Below are 10,849 nucleotides of genomic sequence, written 5' to 3' on the forward strand. Positions count from 1 at the left end.
AATTAGGTTTTATCGAAGAGAGTAAACAACTAAAACACAACTGAATTTTACGTTGATTTAATTTTTAATGTAAGTCCAATTTGAGCAACTGAGTCATTTACAGTTTAATAGTAAAAGCTTTAGAAAGCCTGTGGGCTGCAACCTGTTCGAAGTTCGTTAAGAGATCCGTTAAGACACAAAATAAAACTGGAAGGGTTAGCTTTTGATAATCTACCAAAAACTGAAATTAGCGATTAAACGGAGCAATCAAACTTTGGGTGAAAAACTTGGTGCTTTACATATTAATTTAAAGACAAAAGGCAGGTAGGAATGGGTGAAACTGAAGAAGATTAAATTAACAAACTCCTCTGACTACAAAAACTTAAAAAAGGCATCAGTACAATTTGCAGGATAAGTTTTGGATTATCAAGAAAGGCACGCTTTGGTGAGAAAAATTTAAAATGTTTTTAAACCTAAGGCAAAGAAATTGTGAACAAAATATTGTGACTATATTGTTAAAGTTGTCTTTTAGCGATAGCTTTTACTTGAGACAGGATGAAACAGTAACTGATACGATACCGGGGAGGCCCTAATGGAAAATTCCTTCGGTTATTTTATTTTCATATCAGAATCAGATCTCAATTTAATTTGTAAATAGATCCGAAAGAAATATAACGGTTTTATGCATTGGATGGCTTTAACTTAAAAGATGATGATAAAAATATATAAGTAGGACATCATTGTGTCAACAACAAAAGTTGTGTTGAATGGATAAAATCTGTACCAGCCAACTCCCGTAGATTTTCTTTCTTTATTAACAAGTTGTAGAATGGAAAGTTCTTTGTTTTGTTTTTATTTGTTTTCATTCTAATCAGAAGCAGTTCCACTCTATGTAGACACATGTCAGAGAAAATGAAACGTGAACCTGCTTGCGCCAAACCTGAATAAATATTATTTATTTGAGAGCGGGAAATTTCCATTTTTGTTTAGCTCAGTTCTCATTTATTGCAGGAGCGTTATTATGTAGTTCATGTGTTTGTTCGCTGAGCATTACCTCGTATATAAGGGTGGGTTGTTCATTCTCACTCTGAGGTTTGAGCCATTTTTAGAAAAAGTTATTGCTTGGAAATAAAGTCTAAAGTGCGTGAGACATCATACGTCTTGAGCTTAGATTAGTTATTAGTGTAAGAGGCGAGAAATAAAGAAGCGAGTTATGAAACTTAAAAATGGTTCAATTAAGCAACACGAGCAGAAAAAAACTAAGCATGGGATGACTTAATGAATATTTCTGCCTTGCATTTGGACCCCCAAGAAATCTTCCCCTTAGGCGTGCGTGCGTTCACACCTCGGATTTAATTTGATTATTATCGTTTTAATTGCCAAAGGCTTTGTGGACGTCAGTTTCCGCCACTTCTTCGTTCGATCACATGTTGCTAAGAGAGCAATATAAAAGGGCTGATAACGAATATTTTTTTCAAGGAAATCATCCGATAGTTTCTCTATATCTGGTAAAGTGGAGTCTAATTCACCTAAGACAACGAGTACATTGGGTGACTCTTTGGGGCGCAACTAAGATAGATTTTTTTTCCCATCGCAAAATGAATTGATGAAATGTGCAAAATGCATCGCAGCAATATTTCTCCGTTTTTAATGAAAACAATAACTTTATTGTCACCCAGCAAAAAGGACTTATGAACTGTTAAAGATAAATGAAAACGAAAACAATTTCGGCGGAAAGCTCTATGGAGAGAGCTAATAGAATTGGACTTTATTCTTCCTGTATTCATGCATTAGCCGAATGATTGCTATCAAGAGTGGTAAATTTGCAAATAAATATTAATTTTTTTGCCAGTTAGTTGGTTTAAAGAAGACCGTGGCAAACGTTTATTCAGAGCAAAAAAAAATCATATGAATCAACTCATCGATGCCACTCACTTAATTCTAAAATGCCACTTTATGTACTGTTATGGAACTCAATTTGGCAAAAGGTTGATTTCTCACGCATATATATATATATATATATATATATGCCTATTGACTTATTCTTCCCAGGTCCACGTGCGCTTAGAATGGAAAAGTAATTGTCTTGAGTTAGCACGAAAGTTATATGTGTTTGTGTGGAAAATGTGGCAATCAAAGGTATGATAGCTTTAAAACATAAGTTTTTCTTAAACATTTTTTTTTCTTTTTTTCATGACTGTAATATGAAAGTGCTATACAATACAGAATTTAGGCAAAAGCAATTTGAATTCGTCCATCGATGAGCTTCCTTTGAAAACCGAGTATAAAGATGGCACCAAATCCCGACCACAAGTAGACGAGGTACTCTACTAATTTACCAGTAATCAAAATTTTCAAAACTTTGAAATTCCTTTCGCTTCTCATTGCCAGAAAATGGAAGGAGAGAGGAGAATAAAGTAGTAGAGAAGAAATAAAGAAAGATTTTATCAAGTGAGGCGAAAGATTGCGCTTCAATTACTGATGTTTGTTTATACATTTAGCGTCAAGTAAGAGTAAAGTTCCATGCGATAATTGGCTGTCAACTGGTAGATACGAATGACACTATAGCATTGATAATTGGTGGAAATCCACCTGTAAACTTTGCAGGTTGCGTGTCGTGAAAATAAAGAGTCTAAGACTAAGAACTTAAATGACTGAAATCTGTCAGCAGTTTGGCACATCATTAAAAAATAACGCTCTTAATAATAAAATAAGAACACATTTCGTAGATCCCTCTATCGACAAGTGGGGAAGAAGTTTCTCGCTATTTGAAGGTTGAAGAGCGAAAATAAGATAGGCAAACATTCTTTAGTATGTAAAAAATTTCAAAGAAACGATGTCTAAATATTAATGATGTGTTGAAGTTAAAGTTGAAGTTTTTTATGAAGGGATAGCATTGTTTTAAGGAAAAGCTGCCATCGCCTTATCTTAGCGGAAATAACAATGTTCAAGTCCTCAGAAAGAGAAGTCTCTTTGATCAAAAAAAGAACAGGAGATGGAGAATAAAGAACAAAATAAACTTAAACAGGTGATATAGGGCTTGGGTCGACAGGACTAATTAAGTTGCATCACTTTAAGTAAACTAACAAGGCTAATGAAATTTTATTGGCAGCGCAAGAGAGCTGTTTGTCAACCGAAGAAAGAAATTCAGTCGGTTACGCTCATCAAGGACAAGGTGGTGTTGACGAATTTTTAGCTAGGCTCATGCCAGTTTCTGGAACAGTCAAGTGTTGTTGTCAAAACATCGGCACTTTTAGTCTCACAAATTTTGTCTTTGTTATGAACTAGAATGCAAGAGGAAACATTTGAAATCAGTTTCGTAGTTTCGAAGTAAGCGACCACATGCTGGCGGTTTAGTTGCTAACGAAAATGAACTTTAACTGTTTCACAGTTCTGCCACTACACCTTCTTACATATGGGCAAATGCAGATGTTATCTTCAGGTCGTATAACTTGAATGACTATTATCTTATTCTAGTTTGAATGACTATTTCCTGTAGATTTCGTAAAAAAAGGTTTTGCTTGTTCATCGTGGTAAAGTACAATAATTATAAAGTATTATCGTTTGTCTCACAATGTGGTCACTTATGATGTGAATCGCGACGTTTCGATTGCATACTGGTGGTCTTCATCGGGCGATAAGGTCGACTGGTTTTAGGTCTTCTTATAAAGTAGAATAAAATCGACTGGATTAATTTAGAAAGTACTCCATGGGAATCTTCATTGCAATTCCCACTCCACCCTTCGCTCCATGGTTAGATTGGTCCGAGTCAGTTCGCTCCAACCAAAAACTAGATCGCTCCGCAAAAGAAATTACTTCGCTCCGTACAGAAATGACTACACTCCATGTGAGAAATAAATGAAATATTGACGTGAAGTTTTGTTATCCGTGGTCGATGATCTACTGATTGAGAAGAAGGCCAAGTTTATGCCATTTTAGCTTCACGTCGCATTAGAGACCTTGCTGGTGCGCTCTTACTGCATTTCGGCAAGCAATACACACCCAAAAAAGAAATGATTCAGAACCTCATCTCATCGTTAGCCTGGGCTACCATTGTTTATTTAGTTTTGGAGATGTCCTCTATCCTCATTTCAATCAACCTTTATTGAATAGATTTTGAATAGAAAAGTAAGAGAGCTTAAAGAATTTCAATTCGTTATACGATCCCCTCCCCTCTCCACCAGCACCATCCTAGAGGCACTCTGTTGTAAAGCTTGATGAGATATGCTTCGCCAAACGGGGTACGATTTTTTACGGCTTAAATCCCAAGGAGAATAATCAATTTCACTATCTAGCCTCTTGAACGGGAAACAAATCTTGAAAAGAGAGTGGGCGTTGGCAACCAGACACGAGGCGGATCCTTCGAGGGTTCACCACCAGTGGACCAGCTATCTTGAGTGAGCGTTGGCAATCAGCTGTGAGGGAGGATCCCTCGAGGGATTACCAAAGATGGGCCAGCCTGGTTAGCTCAGTTGGTAGGGCGCCAGTCTGCCGGGAGGTCGAGGGTTCGAGCCCCAGACCGGACCAACACTCAGGGTCTTAAAATAACTGAGGAGAATGTGCTGCCTTTGTAATTACATCTGCAAATGGTTAGACATCCTAGTCTTCTCGGATAAGGACGAAAAACCGTAGGCCCCGTCTCCTGCATCTTCAGTGTTAAGCAGGGGACGTTAAAGAACCCACGCACTTGTCGAAAAGAGTAGGGGACGTGTAAGGGTCGGGTGGGTGGGTGGGTGAGATCAAAATGGACTGATAGCGGCAGCCAGAGGCGCCTTATATAAGCTGACGTCCGATCTCACCCAATAGAAAGAAAATTGTGAAATTGGTCCTGAAAAGCCCCAAGGGGAGTGTCCAATTACTGCACTGCATATTGTTGGCGATCAGGGCCGGATGAGGGAGGATCCCCCGAGGGCTCACCTCAGGCAGATCAGCCATCTCGAGTGAGCGTTGGCATTTAGGAACAAGAGGATTCAACAACCATCTTATTTTTTGCCAGACATAGCTGTTCTCCTCATTACCAGACTACATTCCCTCATTTTTCAAATTCCCACCTTAGGGGCTAGAGTTGTGAAAAATGCCCTACCCAAGTGCTCAATTTGTCAGTCAATTTTCTTGTGAAAGGAAAAATCAGCGATCGTGACTTTCTGAACATTGACCAAGTTTTAAAACTCAAACATGGAGACATTTTCTGCCGAGCCATTCGCTTGCGAAAGTGAACTCTTTACCTTTAAACACCTTCATATCAAAAGATACAACACGTGTATTCCGCTGAAAAGACTAGACACTTCTGAGTCAAATTCCCCACCCCAGCCAGGTAAGGTTTCCCCGGGCATGGACGACCAAATGCCTGCGGGTTACCCGTGGGGATGTTCAAGCTTCGAATTAATCGGTGCATACTGAGCGGGCTGAACTGCCAATGGTATTTTCGATGGTTAAAGCTCAATCATATTTCCATTGTAAAATGTCTTCACAAAAGAGTTAGGTCTGCTATCAATTGTATGGTAAGCTTCGATGAAGGAGAATTATCACACCCATGGCCAAAAGGGGACGCCTTTCTTTCTTTTCATACCTGAGGACAGAGAAATGATCTTCCCAAGTTCATGTGATCCATAAGACGGATAGAAAAGGAAAAAGAATGGCACCTTTGAACAGTCAAATAATTAGTGTAAAAAAAAAAAAAGAAACAGAGGGAAATAATTACGAGATATCATTAATTGCTATTACAAGGCGGCATTTCTTTCTACTTTCTTTCTTACCATCGTGTCGTCTGTTTAAAGAATTACATGGTCAATTGGTTTAACATGTGAATCTCATGAATTTATCGTTCAGCTGGTTATAGAATCTCCATCCTTTCATGTAAGCAAATTTACCCTTTTATTTGGTGTAGAGACTTGTCTTTGAACCTCTCAAGATACAATTTTGCCTTGACTCCAAATCACCAAAGTTACATACACTCTTTCAACCTACAAACTTACTCTAATCGTGACTCATATGACTATTCACATATATACTTTTAAGTGCGACTTGGGCATAAGAATTTCGCGTTTTCAGTCTTCAAGTTGCATGGAAAAGAAATAAACGATTATGCAATTATTATCATTATTTCCTAGCGGGGATTAAGCAGAAAATCGGATTAGCAATTACACTTCCGTCTAAGAGTTCTTTTTTTAGAAAAGATGAGTTTTCAGTGTGTCAAGTGTGGCGATACAATAGAGGCGGAGTCGGTTTTTTTTATGTAAACCAGTTTCAGTCATTTAAATTTGCCAATTCTTTGGTCAGTTCATCTTTACATGGTTTTGTTAGTTTTGCTATGATCATCTTTTCATGGTTTCATTAATTCTACTCTGATCGATAAAATAATAAAATATTCCATTAATATTAAAACCATCCCATCTGGAGGTCATCTTTTCTTATATCTGTCAGTTTCGACTGATTTTGTTCCAAAGGTAATAAGAAAAAGTAAAAAAACTCATACACTCTTATTATTTTACGTGGCAACATCATAAGGTAGCCTAACTAGAGGCTTGGTGAAGATGTAGGTAGCTCTTATGGTTTTTCAGGCCAGTAATAAAACTGGAAAAGACATTGACCTATTCAACTTTAGAAATCTTCTCATGGGAAGTAATTAGTAGCTAATCGCATAATTGATTACTTTATTCATTGTCTTAAGCGTTAAATGTATTCGGTACTGTTATGATAAGTACAACGATCGAAAGTGATTTACTCTCAACGAAGTTGTTTTTCTCCAGGAAACAGGGGAAAAATTCAGAAGTTGCCATCTTGGAGGAAGGGGATCCCAAATCGTCAGTGGAAACTTTTGAAATATAACTGACTTAGTTTAAAAGTTTATCTAGGTTTCCATGCTTATGTTGGAATCCAAATGACCTGTCAAAATGATCAAACGATCCGACGTTTCATTCTGTTCAGAGAGGAATACATCTTAAGGTTTAGAGAAGGTCCGTCCATAACGATACTCATTGTTTCCGGGGCATTTTTCTTGACTGGACGGGATGAATGAATATAAACTTTATTTACTTACGCATCTATCATCACCAAGAAGTACTCTCCCGAGGAACCATGCATGCACTACAACTACGATCAATAAAATAGCACTATAATTATCGTTACTTAAATAGTTAATTTGTGAAAAATCCATTTATAATATCTTACAATAAATCTTATTCAATTTTTTTATAAATAAAAATTGTTTAAATTAGTGGCCTGCTTGGAATAATATTAATAATTTATTTATTGTCCATAACGTGAGAAATGGTCGCTGAACCTTCCGAACAACGAGGCTCATGTATAAAACACTCGACGAAAAAACAAAAAAAATTTAGTAAGAAAAATAGGTAAAAATAAAGCATAAAATATATAAGATAATATATAATTACACGAGGATCCTAATAAAGCATATATATATATGTCAGACTACGAAAAATATTTTTATTCTTATAGTATAAGAACAAAAATGTAGGTGGGAGTGAAAAAAACAACCTTTAAAACCAGTCTCGTTTGACAGACTGTTTCAAGAGTACTGTGCCGAAACCTCCTTTTAAGGGCTTTAATGCTCGGTCTTGGAATGAACAGATTTAGCCGGGAGCCACGTAGACTGTATCGATAAATAGTATTGGCATCGATAAATTTTTCGGATATGACTATGGCTCGTGTTTAGTTTCTGTTTCAGACTCAATAGTAAGGCAGTAGGACATCAGCTCTCCCACGCACATCCGAGAGAGATGGCCTCCCATCCTGGTTCAAATGGGGGCTCAACTTGTCTAATTATTACTAAACCACTAAATGACCAAAGTAAATATGAAGGAAAGCATTGACGAAAACTAGCTTTAAAAAAAACTAATAGATCAACGGGAATTAGTTTACAGGGGAATAGGAAAATTATGAATCTCTGTATAAAAGCACTTCTCAATTCTATGATGAGTAATACCAACTCAATGTTCTATTCTGTGTCTTCGCGTCAGTTAAGTCAGTTAAACGCGCAATTTAGAAAAAGTCGCTCAAGTACATTATCACATCTCGAAACTTAAAACTTGACGTCGTGTGTACTTGGTTCACAGGTCAACAGCCGCATTTCAACATACAAATTATCATTCGTAATAAGTAACATAATTCATTCCTTTCTGTTGTAGCACACAGTTGAGAGACTTTCTCTTTCTATCACTGCGGGCGATTTAAGTTTGGTTTTTACATTTGAAGCACGATCTCTGCCTCAGCCCGTTTTGCCCTTTGATGAGATGAGAAGCAGAATAGATTGATACAATGGCTTTACATCCGAAGCAGCCGAAAGGAAGCAAGTTTAAGAAAACGAATTTCTTCTCTGGCCAAAGGCGAGTAGAGTCCTATTAATTCTCGGTGAAATTTCAAGTTCTATGTTCGAAATAATAGTTCTGCGATTTGTTCAGAAATAGTCAATCTGTTGTGAACATGTGCCAGAACAACAATTCATTTTAAGGGATTTCTCAGAGGAATTTTTGTCTACCTGTAGATCGAAGCCTTTCTCGAAGGAGGAAGGCTAACGAACAGTACTTTGAGCTTGTAACATTATGTTCTTATCAAAAAGTCTATTTTCAATCGTAATCAATTTTCTACTGATTTCTAGTCGTTTACTATAGGAAAACGCCTCAAAATAGATTTTAAAGCCATAGGCTCCCTCAGGAAAATTAGATTCGAGACGTGGCTGAGGTCATTTTGCCATGTTGTTGGGCCAAGACACATGATTCTGCTGATCGAAGGGCTATTTCCGATGGATAGATTTTCTTCCCATCAGATTTTTGGGTCCAACACCAAAAGAAATACCAGTACACGGGAGGAAAGGAAAATAATTTCAAAATTTCAAAAATCTTCAGACTGTTCGTGATGGATGATCACTCTGCGTTCACAAGTCACAAAACAAATTTCAACCAGAGCTTTATAAATTGGTGCAAATTCCCCGTAACAAACTGAAATACTCTGCTTTTTCGGCTCGGCCTAATTCTCGCTGATTGATTGTAATTTGGGTCTCTTATTAACCGTTTCAGCACTGTGACGGTGATTATATTTCCTACTTTACATCGGTCTTTCTTTGGCGGTTCTACTGAAATTGATCTTTAAGCACGAGCAATTGATTTGACGAAAGACATAATAGCCTTTAAAGTAGTGATGACCTTATATTTTGCCGACAAAAGCATCAATCTTTGATTGTATGACAATAAATGGCTTTTTCCTTTAGATGTGCCGGATTTAATAGCCGTGCAATAAGGGGCCTTATTTACCTAAACTTCACTTTCATTGCGGTCATTATCGCTATTGGGGAGTTTGAGGAGAACTCGCACACCGGTATTTTTTAAAATAAATATCCTTAACGACATGCAGTTTCTACCCGACAATAAGATAAAATACTTCAGTCGTGGTTTCAGATGGTATTACATACTGCATGATCTAAAGACGATCAGGTATTAATATCGGTTTGGGCAAACAATAAGCAAAACGTTCCATAAAATGTAACCTACGGAAGAGTCAATGTATCTATGCCTTTTTCTGAGCTTAAAACGAGGAACTGATCAGTCAACAATAAATAACGATGGGAGGGAAATAGAAAATTTGACAACAAGCTGTGCTTGTGGATTCATGCTTTGACGATGTCGGCTGCTTTTCCAGCGAAATTACACGGTCATTACCAGGCTATCATCTCCATTAACCGTTCAATGTCCTCTGCTGAGTTGTAAACACCAATATTGCCTCCTCGACATCTTCCATACTTTTCTCATAGATTTAATTCTGAAGATAAGTTGTCAATCAGACGTTGTCCATGCACCAGTTTATATTCATTTTTTCTTCTCAACTGAACTTTCTGCTTAAAATTGTATTTTTATTGTGATGAGGAAATCCTGTTTGCTTTCTCCTTGGAGTGAAAGGTTGATTCACAACTAAGCCATGCCACAAACTTCTCATATCTTTCTTGCAGCCCTATGAAAGTCCAGTGGCAGTACACTTCAAGCAGCTTGCAGACTGCATTATTAGAGATAAATGTGTTATAAATCTGCACTTAAGACACTCACCTTCCATTATTGTTCAGGGAAGCAATATATCTTTATTGGACCGGCTATGATAACAATACCGTGGCTATCTGCCATGTGGGATAAGCCAATATTTGATTTATAAACTGATATTGGACAAAAAACGACTTGCGTTGGGGATTGCAAACGTCACAAAAGTATGAGATTCGTGACATCGAAATGGAAATTCGTTCGCTGTTCATAAATTGTCCGAGTGATCTCTGATGCAGACGCCAATCCATTTAATGGCTCTTCCAACTCTTCTGTCTAGTCTAGGAGGATGAACGGACGTCTTTTCTGAAAACTTAAAAGCTTATTCTCAACCGGAAATCTTGTGATCTGATGATGCACTTATCACTTCAGACGTCTTTTGTAACGCTAAACTCAATTTTAATTTTTTCAGCAGCTTCAGCTCTTATTGATGGCTCTGCGCGAACAGTATAAGTACTCTCTGTCCCTGTCTTTGTAGAAACCGATAATGGGTAATAAATCATTTAATTTTAGCCTCAGGTATAAAAATTTAATATTGCCTCTTTCTGTGCAATTAAGTGCGAAATAAGATAGCTGTGACCGTGTCCATCGGCGCCATTTTTTTGACAAAACAATCTTAATTCTTTTCACTGAAGCTCTAAATTATCTTTATCAGCCATGAATGGGGACAAATATGCGATTTTAAAATCGCTCTCTGCGAGTATTTATAAAACTCTTTTTTCCTTCGTTAACTAACTATTTCAATTGGATGAAAAGAAGACTCATCTTTGAATAATCAATGTTTCCATTAGTCAAAGACTCTTTCGGAACCGAACAGAAAAAACTGA

General features: G+C 37.2%; 2 long non-coding RNA genes across 2 annotated transcripts; one reads left to right on the forward strand and one right to left on the reverse strand.

The window, feature by feature from the left end:
• Positions 1 to 2,177: 2,177 nt before the first annotated feature.
• LOC149051087 (uncharacterized) lies at positions 2,178 to 3,855 on the forward strand. Its single transcript, XR_016183987.1, has 2 exons — positions 2,178 to 3,007; positions 3,092 to 3,855. It is a non-coding gene; the product is annotated as an uncharacterized LOC149051087 (long non-coding RNA).
• A 5,033-nt stretch (positions 3,856 to 8,888) lies between these two features.
• On the reverse strand, positions 8,889 to 10,291 carry LOC149051088 (uncharacterized). The gene is made up of 2 exons (XR_016183990.1): positions 10,035 to 10,291; positions 8,889 to 9,942 (listed from the first exon to the last, which is right to left on the reverse strand). It is a non-coding gene; the product is annotated as an uncharacterized LOC149051088 (long non-coding RNA).
• Between the last annotated feature and the right edge of the window lie 558 nt (positions 10,292 to 10,849).

Source organism: Pocillopora damicornis, chromosome 2, assembly GCF_964200805.1.
Source record: "Pocillopora damicornis chromosome 2, jaPocDami1.2, whole genome shotgun sequence".
NCBI lineage: Eukaryota > Metazoa > Cnidaria > Anthozoa > Scleractinia > Pocilloporidae > Pocillopora > Pocillopora damicornis.